The sequence below is a fragment of the Macrobrachium nipponense genome, chromosome 41 (assembly GCF_015104395.2).
Source record: "Macrobrachium nipponense isolate FS-2020 chromosome 41, ASM1510439v2, whole genome shotgun sequence".
Lineage (NCBI taxonomy): Eukaryota > Metazoa > Arthropoda > Malacostraca > Decapoda > Palaemonidae > Macrobrachium > Macrobrachium nipponense.
The window spans coordinates 31,783,141-31,796,381 of record NC_061102.1 but is presented as its reverse complement, the minus strand read 5'-3'; the positions used below and the strand labels follow the sequence as shown (position 1 = coordinate 31,796,381).

The window sequence follows — 13,241 nt, the reverse complement described above, 5'->3', positions numbered from 1 at the left end:
CATTTTATTTGACGACTTGTGTTCTACTCATTGTCAGTTAAAGCTAAACTGATATTGGTGAGATCTAAAGTGCATGCATATTCATTCGTTTGGTTTTTAGTACAGCCCTCCACAGGGATGATTCCCTCGCTGGCGGGGCATAACGTTTTCTAAATAAGTTGCTTCTTATGTTTTCTCGTCAGTTCAGTATCGTAGCTCCCGCACAATAGGAGAGTCTGCAGTTCTTTAAAAATTTGCCGTCTTCTTGTATGATCTTCACTTCAGGGGGTGTTTTCTTGTATAGTATTGGTGCGCAATGTTCAAGTGCTCTTCCACCTGACATACAATTTGTTCTAGGTTCAAATAGCCTAAATGCTTCACTTGCATATCCAGAACAATTATCGTTCGATTTCTAGTGATCGGTGAAGGAAAATTTACTCGATGAATCTGCTTGCGAAAGATTTCTGCCATTGTCTGGCAAATTTTATCTGGGCCCCTACTCCTCCAGCATTGCATGTCATACTGCCGGTGTGCTATTGTCTGTTAATCAAAGCTTTTAATTTTTGAGCTTTGGACAATTAATGTAGTTTTTAAATTTTATATATTTTGGACTTCAGTAAAGTGTAGCATGCTGAACTGTGATATATCAAAGTTGCTGTAATAATTATGTAGTAATAATAATATTACAGGTTTTACTTTTCTTCTGTACTCAAATTAGCTAATAAAACGCCACATGGGAGATTCATGTAAAAAACGTGGTATTTGTCAAATTGAATAATTATACAAAATGCAGTACAAATTGGATCTTAAGAAGCCTAATCGACAAAAGATACTTTCTTCTGCTTCTAAGCATCATTTTTTCTCTTTCTTTCCCTCTTGCTTATTTATAAGATCTGCCTGTGTTACATTCAACAACTCTTGTGTTAATTCAACAACTCTTGTGTTAATTCTAACTCATCTTAATCAATTATTCTACCAGATTCTATTAATGCTTGCATAGCAATGCATCTAATTTGTGCCTTTACCATACTAGACATGTTGGCTCCACATGCTACTGCTAAAACAGTCCCCTGTGCCTTAGTCAGAGTGGATTCAGATAATTTTCCTGAAGCTGGGAGTTCTTGGGGGGTCAACACGCCCCTTGGTAATTCAGCTAGTCCCACTCGGCTAGTGCCTTGTAAGTGTCCGTGAACTGGGTCTCAAAGGGACAGCTGGCACTCAGTCGCAGCTGGTCTCTTATCTCAAAGCTACGAGACCTGGCCTCTTTGTCCACTCGTATCTTCACCCACTCTTGGGAGGCAGCCTTGTGAGCTTGAGCTATGGCCCAGGAAAAGTTCTTTACCCATGTTGTCTTTTCCGGCTCTGCCCAGGTCTTGTACAAGATGTCCAGAGAACCCCCAGTAGAGTGAGGAAAAAAAAGCTCCAAGGGCTGTACCCTAGGGTCTCTAACGGTACCTGGCGGATGGCAAACAGGGTGTAGGACAGGTTATCTTCCAAACATTACCTGTTTTCTTCTGCTAGGATGGGGAGGGTGGAACCAAGTGTCTAATGGAAAACGCTCGATTACACCCTGGCTCTTGGGGTGATGTGTCCATCGGAGGTGAGTGACCCAATGGTTGGCCATGGCATCTCTGAATTCCCTCGACATGAGTGCTGGCCTTCATTGCTTTGGACAGTGGCTGGGAACCCAAACTGGCAGAAGAACTGGATCAGGGCTTTGAGGGCATTCTTGGAGCTGGTACTGCATACTGGGAACGCCTCCAGATACCTAGTGAATCTGTCCATAATGGACGGGAAATGGGTGTTCTTTTTTTTTATTATTTATTTTGCCTCTAGTGTGTAGAAGTTGATAAAGACATCTTGAAATGGGATACCGAGGGAGGGTATATTCTGAAGTGGGGCCTTGGGAGACCACTTTGTGGGGTTTTCCCCCAATTTGGCAGGAGGGGCAGGATGCAATGTAGGTCTTCACAGACTTATGCCAAGCTGGCCAGTAAAACCTTCCCTCCAGCAATTTGGCAGTGCGGTTGACTCCGAAGTGGCCTCTCAGTCTGTCAGGTGCCAGTTGGAACAATTGGGCCTACATTTTCCTGGGCACTACTACCAATCAGTAGGTGTGGCTTGCTGGCTTTTCCATTCCCCTGGAAACTCCGAAGAGGACATCTTCGAGGCGATAGCCATCCTTCTTTCCATACTCTTCTTTGCTGACGTTCAATGACCTTGCCAGGTATACCTGCAAGGATTAGCAGCAGAGATGAAAGGACCCAAGGAGTTCGCCACTGTTTTGACAGATGTCAGGTAGACACTTCTGGCGATTCCCAAAAAACTTGGTATAAATATGGCCTGGCATAGCCTATCAAATTGCATTCTGCCCTAGCCATTTCCGCGCATTACGCCCAACTGAAGTGATGTCATGCGAGTCCGACAACATGGCCTGCCGCTCTAGTATACCTGTGTCTTGGTGATGACCCACGGCTAGCTTCCCCTGCTACTACTATTTCATCCAGAAGCTGATGAGGAGTGCTCTCTCTTTGATTCCCTGCTGAAGAACTGCAAGCGACCAACGTCCTTCCACTGATGTCCTGGCTTTGTCTATGCATATTTCGTCCACGGACATAGGTAATTAAACTGGAAATTGATTGTCGGCCTTTGATGTACTATTTCTTGCACTCATCCCTTGTTCTGACTGTTTCTCCTATTTCCATCCTTGTACACCTGTCTCCAGAGAACCACACGAGTTAGTTTGTACAAATGTTAAACTCTTGTGAAATCATTGTGGAAGTGATATTAGAACTTTGCTACTTTTGCTAATAGTAATTTTGTAGCGTTACTGTAATAAAGAACCTTTAATATATTTTGTGTTTTGCATAGTTTTCTCTTTTGCATTGATCATTTTATGTAAGTTTACCGCTGTTAGTATTTGTGTTCCAATGTTGCATGCTTTGCAGATCCGTGTATTCTTCCCGTTGTGTTCTGCCTTCTTTAGTTCAAGTGCCACTCAGCATTTTACTGCCAGTGCCAAATCTTGGGATAGTATTCCCGAGATTCCAGTGGAAGCACAACTTGTTTACAGTGCTCCACAGTTTAGTGTTGCTTATAGCTGTTATCTTTTAAGGATTTGATCTATATTAGTGGCACATTTGCTTTGATATTGTACATAGTGGTCATTAGTGTTTCAGTGCCACGGAGCCAGTCAGTGCTCCTGTAATTTTACACTTCTGATTACCTTATAGAATTATATTTGTAAGTGGATATATTACGTTTACCTTCAATCCTTTTGAAAGTAATTTTAGAAGTTTCTATTACGGTATTTATTCTACGTTCTGATCATAGTTGCGGGCCATCCTTAGTCAGTTTTGTTGTTTCCAAAAGGCATTTTGAAGTAGTGCCAGTCTTTTCTAGATTTCCCCAAAATAAAATCATACACCTCTGCACTGCACTAAGACAGTGGAGACCTTGCCAGGATCTTAGAACTCTGGTGCAAGCTGGAAGATTACTTTGTAATTGTAAAGCAATGTTTAATCACTCTGTTAATTAACAGATCAGTTTTGACTAGCTAAAACTGAAGTCTTACTTTCTATTTTATGGCAATTTATATTGGCATCTGTTGACTACAGCACACAACGGTAAGTGAGATTATTTTGTGTTACATTTTAATCAAGTGTTATGTTTTATTCAAGTGTAGTGGAATGGAATTTGTGATTTTGGCATAAAGCCAAGCACTGGGACCCATAGTCATTCAGCGTAGTAGTGGGTGCTTAAACTGCTTGTACAACTTGAAGTGTTTGCGCAGCTACCCGTAGCCTTGACTTGTAATAAGTGGAGTTTTCTGTACCGTATATACCCATTATTCGCATAAGTCCCCCACGAAAAGGGGGGTCTACTGTACCATTCACCACTAACACTATAACTGTCAAGTGCAAAATCAGTGTTATGATATAGGGAGAATATTAATTCCATGGGAAGGTGTGTATTTCCCTGTTGAAATTGATAACCATATGCTGTAGAAATTAGTTTCTGACAACTCTACTTGGTTGCTTGCTCAGACAGATAGACATCACCTCACATTGCTCTGAACTTGTCTTAGAATTTTGTTCTTTGACTTTAGCAATGCAGATTTAATATTGTCACTATCAGATTGTAAAGAATTAATGTACCTATCCTTTCAAAGTACTAATGTAAAATCATATAGTCTTAGTAATTTTAAAGGAACAAGAGTAGCGTAAAGCCTTAGTATGTGAGATTTTGTACCCAGCTGTTATTGGCCAAATGCCTGGTTGAGTACTCATTCATTATAGTACAGTGGCCCCTGGTTTTACAAGTCTCACATTTCCAAGTTCCACTTTGTGAAACACATACATAATTCACCCTTCCATGGGAATTTTCACAAATTTGCGGATTTTTTTATGGACTATATGTAGCTCTAAAATTATTACTAATTTCCCTTTTTTTTTTTTGTAAAGAAACACTATTTATTCACTAATTACTGTTTTCATACAATCAACTTACCTGTCAGATATATACTTAGCTAAGACTCCGTCGTCCCCGACAGAAATTCAAATTTCGCGCCACTCGCTACAGGTAGGTCAGGTGATCTACCGCCGCCCATGGGCGGCAGGACTAGGAACCATTCCCGTTTTCTATCATATTTTCTCTGTCGCCGGTGGTATCAACATTGTTGTTATTACCTCCTGACTTAGATTCTTATTTCAACCTTTTGATCATCGTTTCTCGGCTTTTTGGTGACGTATCTGGATCGTGGTTTTTGGCATTCGCTACTGTGGACTGAATTTGGACTTGCTTTTTTATTTTTCTCAGTATGTCTGACTCAAATGTGAGTGTGAGAATGTGTGTGAATGTAGGCTGCAGGGTGAGGATACCGAAGGCTTCGGTTGATCCTCACACTGTATGTCGTAAATGTAGGGGGTTTGAATGTTCTTCTACTAATACCTGTCATGAATGTGAGGGATTAAATGCAGAAGAATGGAAGACTCTAACTTCTTATTTGAAGAAGTTAGAGAGGGATAGGGTTAGACGTTTGAAGAGTGTACAAGGCCTATTGAGCCTTTTATTGACCCTATATCTAACCTTGATGATTTTGATTCTCCCTCTATGTCGACTTCACAAGCTTTACTTTCAGAATTGGCCTCTGAAATCGCCGATCTGAAGGCTACTATCCATAAGCGACGGTTCAGCCCTTTCGAGGTGGCCCTACCTCCAGAGCACCCTCAAGAAGGAAGGCTCCTAAGAAGAGAGGTAGGTCTGCCTTCCGTCCCTTTAAGAAGGGAAAGTGATGCTTCTCTCCTCCAAACACCAGTAGGTGCCAGGCTCCTGGGATTTGTGGAGTCCTGGGCACGTATCAACACAGACGCTTCATCAATGTCTGTGATAAGGAAAGGATATCTTATCCCTTTCCTGGACAGTCCTCCCCTGACTTCAACTCCGCGGGAACTGTCAGCCAAGTACAAGGATCCTGTGCTGAGGGATACTCTTCGACTGATGGTGGATCAGATGTGGGACAAGAGAGCGATAGAACTAGTACTGGATCAAAACTCCCCGGGGTTTTACAATCGCCTTTTTCTGGTTGCGAAGACCTCGGGAGGCTGGAGACCGGTACTAGACGTCAGCGCTCTCAACATATTTGTTCAGAAGAAGTTCTCTATGGAGACTTCGGCCTCAGTCCTTGCGGCTATGCGACAAGGAGATTGGATGGTGTCTCTGGATCTCCAGGACGCCTATTTTCACGTCCCGATCCACCCTTCATCGAAGAAGTACCTCCGTTTCATGACGGGGGAAGGATCTTTCAGTTCAGAGCCTTGTGTTTCGGCCTTTCCACAGCTCCTCAGGTCTTCACAAGCCTGATGAAGAATGTGGCGAGGTTTCCTCACCTCAAAGGTGTAAATATCTCTCTGTATCTGGACGACTGGCTCATCAGGGCCAGATCAGAGAAACAGTGTTTGGAGGACCTTACGTTGACACTAAACCTGATCAGATCGTTGGGATTACTCGTAAATCTCGAAAAGTCACAGCTGACCCCCAGACAGAACTTAGTCTATCTGGGGATTCAGATGGATTCTCGGGGTTTTCGAGTGTTTCCTTCGCAAGAGAGAATCGCAAAAGGCTTGCAGAAAGTCTCTCTCTTCTTAGGGAAGGAACAGACTTCGGCGAGGGAATGGCTGAGCCTTCTAGGGACCCTTTCCTCGCTCGAACAGTTCTTCCCACTAGGAAGACTTCATATGCGTCCACTTCAATTCTTCCTCAAGAGGTCTTGGAGTTGGAAGACCGGACATCTTTCAGACGCCTTTCCCATTCCAGTGGAGATAAGACCGCACTTGGAATGGTGGTTGCCCCCTCTGAAGGAGAACAAAGGAATCTCCCTGAGAATCCAGAACCCAAACCTAGTGTTGTACTCCGACGCGTCTGAGAAAGGTTGGGGAGCAACATTAGGCTCGAAGGAAGTGTCAGGCACCTGGGAAGCAGCACAGGTGTCTTGGCACATAAACTGCAAAGAGCTCTTCGCCGTACACCTGGCTCTAAGAAGTCTAGAACCTCTTGTTTCAAACAAAGTAGTTCAAGTAAATGTGGACAGCACCACAGCACTTGCCTACATTCGGAAACAAGGAGGGACTCACTCCTTGTTCCTCTACGAACTTGCAAGAGATCTTCTGCTTTGGACGTCCCAGAGGAACATCTCCCTGCTTACAAGGTTCGTTCAGGGAGAAAGGAATGTGAGGGCAGACAGGCTCAGCAGGAGGAACCAGGTCCTTCACACAGAGTGGACCCTACACAAAGATGTGTGTCAAGATCTCTGGTCTCTTTGGGGGACTCCTCATGTGGATCTTCGCACGTTCCTCTCCAAAAGGCTGGGAGTCTTTTGCTCGGTCGTGGAAGACCCCAGAGCTCTGATAGTCGACGCCTTTCTACTAGACTGGTCTCACGTAGACGTCTACGCTTTTCCTCCTTTCAAAATCCTGGGACTAGTTCTGAAAAAATTTGTGGCTTCAAAGGGGACGAGAATGACATTGATAGCCCCCTTTTGGCCGGCACAAGACTGGTTCACGGAGGTGGTGGAGTGGATGGTAGATTTTCCAAGATCCCTCCCAAGAAGGATGGATCTTCTCAAACAACCACTTCCAGGAGGTATTCATTCAAAACCTCCCCGCTCTCGCTCTGACTGCCTTTCGACTATCGAAAGACTCGTCAGAGCGAGAGGGTTTTCTCATAAAGTTGCAAGCGCGATCGCGAGAGCCCGCAGAACCTCCACTAGACAAGTATATCAGTCCAAGTGGGAGGTTTTTAGAAGGTGGTGCAGATCTAAGAAGTTGTCCTCCTCCACTACCTCTGTAGCGGAAATTGCGGATTTCCTACTATTCCTGAGAGAAGAATCTCATCTATCTGTATCCACAATAAAGGGATACAGAAGTATGCTTTCGGCAGTCTTCAGGAATAGAGGATTAGATCTGGCAGATAACAGGGATCTCCACGATCTCATAAGATCCTTTGAGACTACGAAGTCTAAGGAACCGGTTCCTCCTAACTGGAACCTAGATGTAGTACTCAAATTCCTGTCATCCGAAAGGTTCGAACCTCCTCATCTGGCGTCGTTTCGAGACATCACTAGGAAATGCTTATTCCTATTATCTTTAGCTACGGCAAAGAGAATTAGTGAATTACATGCTCTGGAGGATAGAGTAGGATTCAAGGGAGACTCAGCTATTTGCTCGTTTAAAACCCTGTTTTTAGCTAAAAACGAGAATCCCACGATTCCCTGGCCTAAGTCCTTCGAGGTTAAAGGCTTATCGAGTCTCGTAGGCAGAGGAGCAGAAAGGTCTCTATGTCCTGTAAGAGCTCTAAAGTTCTACCTTCAGAGAAAACACCAGATGGGGGGCTCTAGACAAGGTCTTTGGTGCGCGGTAAAAGACCCCACAAGACTGATGTCCAAGAATGCTCTTGCATTCTTTGTGAGAAACGTCATTACAGACGCGCATAAGATCTGTCCTGACAAAGAGTTTCGACTGTTGAGAGTGAAAGCTCATGAAGTGAGAGCAGTAGCGACGTCTCTCTTGTTTCAAAAGAATATGTCACTTAACATCATAGATACGACATTTTGGAGATGCAACTCAGTATTTGCATCTCATTACTTGAGAGAAGTTCGTGTGACCTATGAGAAATGTTTTTCTCTGGGTCCTTTCGTGTCGGCGGATACGATCCTGGGTATAGGAGCCAAAACCAATCCTTAAGTATATACTTACCTTCTTTTTAGATATGTTCTAGAGTCTCTTCTAACAAAAAGGACTTGGTGCCGCACGGGCGGCCAGTCACTGTTGTTCAGTAAGAAACTCTTGTGATATCTTATTAGATGAGTATAAATTTTTTTTGGAATTTATGTATGTGTGCGTATTGTGCTTTTTGAGTTATGGTTGTTGTGAAGAGTTCGGGGGATAACTCGGAACAATCTTTATTTCTAACATGTGGTTAGGATCAGGTGGTCGGGATTGGTTGTATGCTCCTTCATAAGGTGTATTGTCATATAAGTGGATCAGCACCCATTGACAAAGTCCTTTCAGGCTCTGCCGAGTAAGCTGATAAGACCACATCGGCAGACCCACAAGAACTCTTGGCCATAGATCATATATCTCGCTAAAGTTTCTTGAGGTGATGCAGACTACTGGGCAAACACCCATGAAGTCTACCACCTATCAGGTAGGAACCAAGGTTTTATTTATACCTACAACATATGTTATTTACCTGTCTATTCCAGAAGTAGCTGTCTCTTACCCTCCACCAAAGGGTGCCAATCAGCTAAGTATATATCTGACAGGTAAGTTGATTGTATGAAAATGATATTGTTATGATACAATAAAGTTTCATACATACTTACCTGGCAGATATATACGATTATGGCCCACCCAGCCTCCCCGCAGGAGACAGGTGGAAGAGAGAAAATATGATAGAAAACGGGAATGGTTCCTAGTCCTGCCGCCCAGGGCAGGCCGGTAGATCACCTGACCTACCTGTAGCGAGTGGCGCGAAATTTGAATTTCTGTCGGGGATGACGGAGTCTTAGCTAAGTATATATCTGGCAGGTAAGTACGTATGAAACTTTATTGTATCATAACAATATCATATTTCTTAATATGCTTGTGACTAAATAGATTTTTATGATAAAAATTATTTACAGCATATGTAGTATTTATATAATGTAGTTATACATCATTCTATTAAGTTCATTCCAGATTGGGCCCAGGTCTGAGCATAATAGGTGTACAATTCTCTTTCTCTCTAAGGGTAATGTAAGATGCATTTAAAATTATATTAGTACTGTAAAGATTTTAGATTTTTTATGATAGGCATATTGTACAATATTTAAAATATTCAGTAATTATTTTATTTCTATTTTCCAGTAAAAGCAGACTGGAAAATCAAAATAATTAATGAATATTTTAAATATGGTACAACATGCTTTATTATAAAATTTTTTTACAGTAATATAATTCCAAATACATCTTACATTGCCCTTAGATTGAGAGAGGAAGAGAGAGAGAGAGAGAGAGAGAGAGAGAGAGAGAGAGAGAGAGAGAGAATTAGAATTGGAACCTGGAATGAGCTTAATAGATACTTAACTACATTATAAGTAAAATATGCTCTATCATCCAAAAACATTTTATAGTATTATCATTTCCAAAAACATTTTACAGTATTATCATTTCAAATACATCTTACATTACCCGTAGAGAGAGATAGAGAGCGAGTGTACACCTATTTTGCTCAGTCCAGGGCTAACCTGGAATGAGCTTAATTAGAACAGTACCTAATATAAGTATACATTTTAAATTATTTTTATCATAAAAATCTGTATTTAGTCACAAACACAATGCGAAAATGTACAATAAATAGTGAATAAAGTGTTTTAAAAAAAAAGCGAATTAGTGATCATTTTAAATGTTTTACGACTTCAATACTATGAGAAAATGGCTATTATGTATACTATTTTACAGGGGTAACTTTATTAGATATCAAACATTTTGTAAAACATTAGGAGTAACAGTTGCGAAGGGTACTTATCTAAGATGACCTAGGATGTTTTGGGATGATGGTTTGGGGTGTATTTTTGTTTTAAATTGTTTTAGTATGATAGTTTAAATTATATTTTTCTTTGAATTATTAAGGTAAGCAGTGAAATGTTAAAATAGACATTATAAGCATTTTAGTTTAAAGGGTACTGGGTATTTTGTAGTGATAAGCATTTTTAAAGGGGATTTTTGCATTTCCGCAGTAGGTTCTGGAACCCATTTCCGTGTAAATGTGGGGGAGTACTGCATTTACCTGACTTTCATTTGTCTTCTTGTTTTGACAGATCAGTGCTTTAACCATTTAACTTGAATACTTAGCAGAAATAAATCGCTTTCCCTTTTAAATTTAGCTCGCAGACAAGTAGCAAGGAAGCTCCTATTTGTTATATATTTACACCTTGAAAATTCAGTTAAATTATTTCTGAATTAGCGATGCTAGTTTCTATTCCTCTTACAAGAACAGTCCTGTTTTACTTTTATTTCGTGCTTATACTGATATGTATACGTATCTACAAACTTCATTTACTATTGTGCAAAACACAGCCAAGACTACCTTGACAGCTGATGATTTGTTTGAAATCCGTAACACACGTTTTGTGTAACCGTTTTTGCGCCACACTTTGCAGTCATGAGACCCCTATTTGCTTTAGTTGTGGAGTGTTTGGAAAACACTGTTCGTCCCCACGGTAGAACTCATAACTTTACACACGTTTTCATGCCCCCTATGCATTGTTGAGAGCACCACCTAGAAGCATTATTGGCGGACTTGGTTAATGGGGATGCAGTTTTATGACACTTGTCTAGCGCCATAAAATCGGCAATTTATGGTGCCATAACACGCCATGTTTTGGTTATCAGCACCATATAATAGAGTTATGGCACCATAGCATACCTAACAGAGGTGCCATTAATCGCCATAAATCACCAAGTTTTGGTTAATGGCAGTTTTTGATCATCAGCACCCCATCAATAAACAGGGAGTGTCTGTATTTGCTTACGTATACCGGTGAGAGTGCCAGTTATCCATCTGTATGTGCCACCTGAAGCCTTTGCACTTAGAGTACAGGTGAGAATGCCAATTTTGAAAGCCTGTGTTGTTTACACACTTTTGAGAGTGACACCTGAAGATTTGCTACCTATGTCCCTTAGGGACCCCACCGCTAGCATCTGAGGAACCCCTACACACATTTAGTATGCCACCTGCCTTAGTACCTTGAGTGCCAGTGTTATGGGAACACACCTTGTGAGACAAAACCCTACAAGTGCCACCATTGCTTAAACTCCTCAATGCCTGGCCTTCCTCCTGTAACCTGGTGAGTACCTCAAACAGACCTATGCACTGCACTTTACAGTGCCAACTCTGCCTGTCTGTTTGGCAGCCAAGATCAAAGCTTCATCCTACATACAAGTGCCACCTTTGTTGACATTCCCCCACTCTTATTAGTGCCACTTTCACTCCTTCACTGTACATTTGTAGGAACCATCAAACACAGAGTGCCATTGGATCTTTTTTACTAAGCTTACATCTTCCTAGACACCTTCATGCACCTGCGGGTTCCATACCAGCTGTGTTACATGCATTTGGTGAGGGCCAGATAGTGCCTCACCCAAACCCTGATTGAGAATATTGCACTATAGGTGCTAGTGCTTGTCTGAAAACAATTTAAACAGTTTACCTGAACTCCCATTGCTAACTGTGTGCATTCTTACACTATCTAGGAGTGCCATTTTCGTTGGCACTTCTTGACTTCCTGTCTGTGCACATTGAGAGTCATCTGTGTTCCTTGGTACATCCTTACACACTTCTGAGTGCCACCTAACAAGTGCAGCCTGTTGCTGGCACTCTGCCTACCTTTGACATGTGGTGTCATCCGAATCGAATTCTTTCAACATTTGTGGTTTAGTGCCCAGTGCCTTCCAGTGACAGCCTCATAATTGGTCAGACTTCCCACGTTCTCCAACATTTCCCCGTGCACTGGAGGCGACAAATATTCCAGGCCCTTGGAGTGGAAAGGAGGCCCTGCCGATAACTGGGGACTACCTGTATATGCCCACATGTGTATTTGTGTGTGCCAGGTTAAAATTACAAGAACATGTGATGTACTTACTTGTGCAAAGTATCACGGAAAGGTGAAACACAAGGTACAAATCCAATAGGTTTCACCTTTAGGGTTGTAGAACATCTTTGGGAGGGTTAATACACAGTGGTATAAGTTTACTTGGGTGAAAATAGAAACAAACATACAGTCAGTTTGGAAACATTCACATCTGATGCGATAAAAGGAGGAACCTTACACTCAGAGCAACTGAGGGAGGTCAGTGCTCCTTTTATATATCTTAATTTACATGCAGTGAGGTCACACCCTTGCATTTAGACCCCAGTAAGCTGCTACCTTAAAATATGAACATTATACCCCGGTAAGGTTAGAATATAAACATTATACATGTTTTTGAAATAAACTGAACAAATGTATAAATTCTGACCAATTGATGGCATGATTTTCATAAACATGGATGAAAATTTCATTTTTATGCCTGGCTGTTCTCATTTCCAATGATTTTCCAGTTTTTGCCAATATAAAAATGATGTGACTTACATTGATACATTCTTTATAACTATATTGTTGGGAGAGTTCTCCACAAGTGCTCTTTCATTGTATTGTTTTTCTTAAATGCTACATTGTCAAAAATTCTTGAAAGAGATGAGGGATAACTGAGATTATTATTACAGTATATTGTAGTACTATAAGGGTTTTTTTTTTACAAGTTTCTCTGTATTCTCCTAGAGTTTGCCCCATCATTGTTTTTACTAAATTAAATTGCATGATTTGACCTTTGATCACACCACCCCTGCTCAGGGGCAATATATTCTGTGTTTTTGTGAAACCCTGTTGCCACCATTTGGGTAATTAGGCAGCTTAACTTACCAAACAATTTTACCTCTTCCTCTCATAATTTCAACCATCACTGAAAACACTTTAGTCATTTTCCAGTGGGTATCTGAATCTTGACTCTCCTTCTATTACCATATCAGGACTAACTTGAGACTAATCTGGCAGCTACAAATACACATGCCAAAGCTTCCCTTGACTTACAGCCTCTTACAAAAAAACTGTCCAATTAATATGACCATCTTGAATACAGTTTAAGTCACTCACCATTAACCACTAATCATAGCAATGTAATCTT

General features: G+C 41.4%; 1 long non-coding RNA gene across 1 annotated transcript in view; it reads left to right on the top strand.

Moving 5' to 3' along the window:
* The window catches only part of LOC135212654 (uncharacterized), a 267,561-nt gene that overhangs the window by 243,175 nt on the left and 11,145 nt on the right, over positions 1-13,241 (top strand). The window lies entirely within an intron of this gene.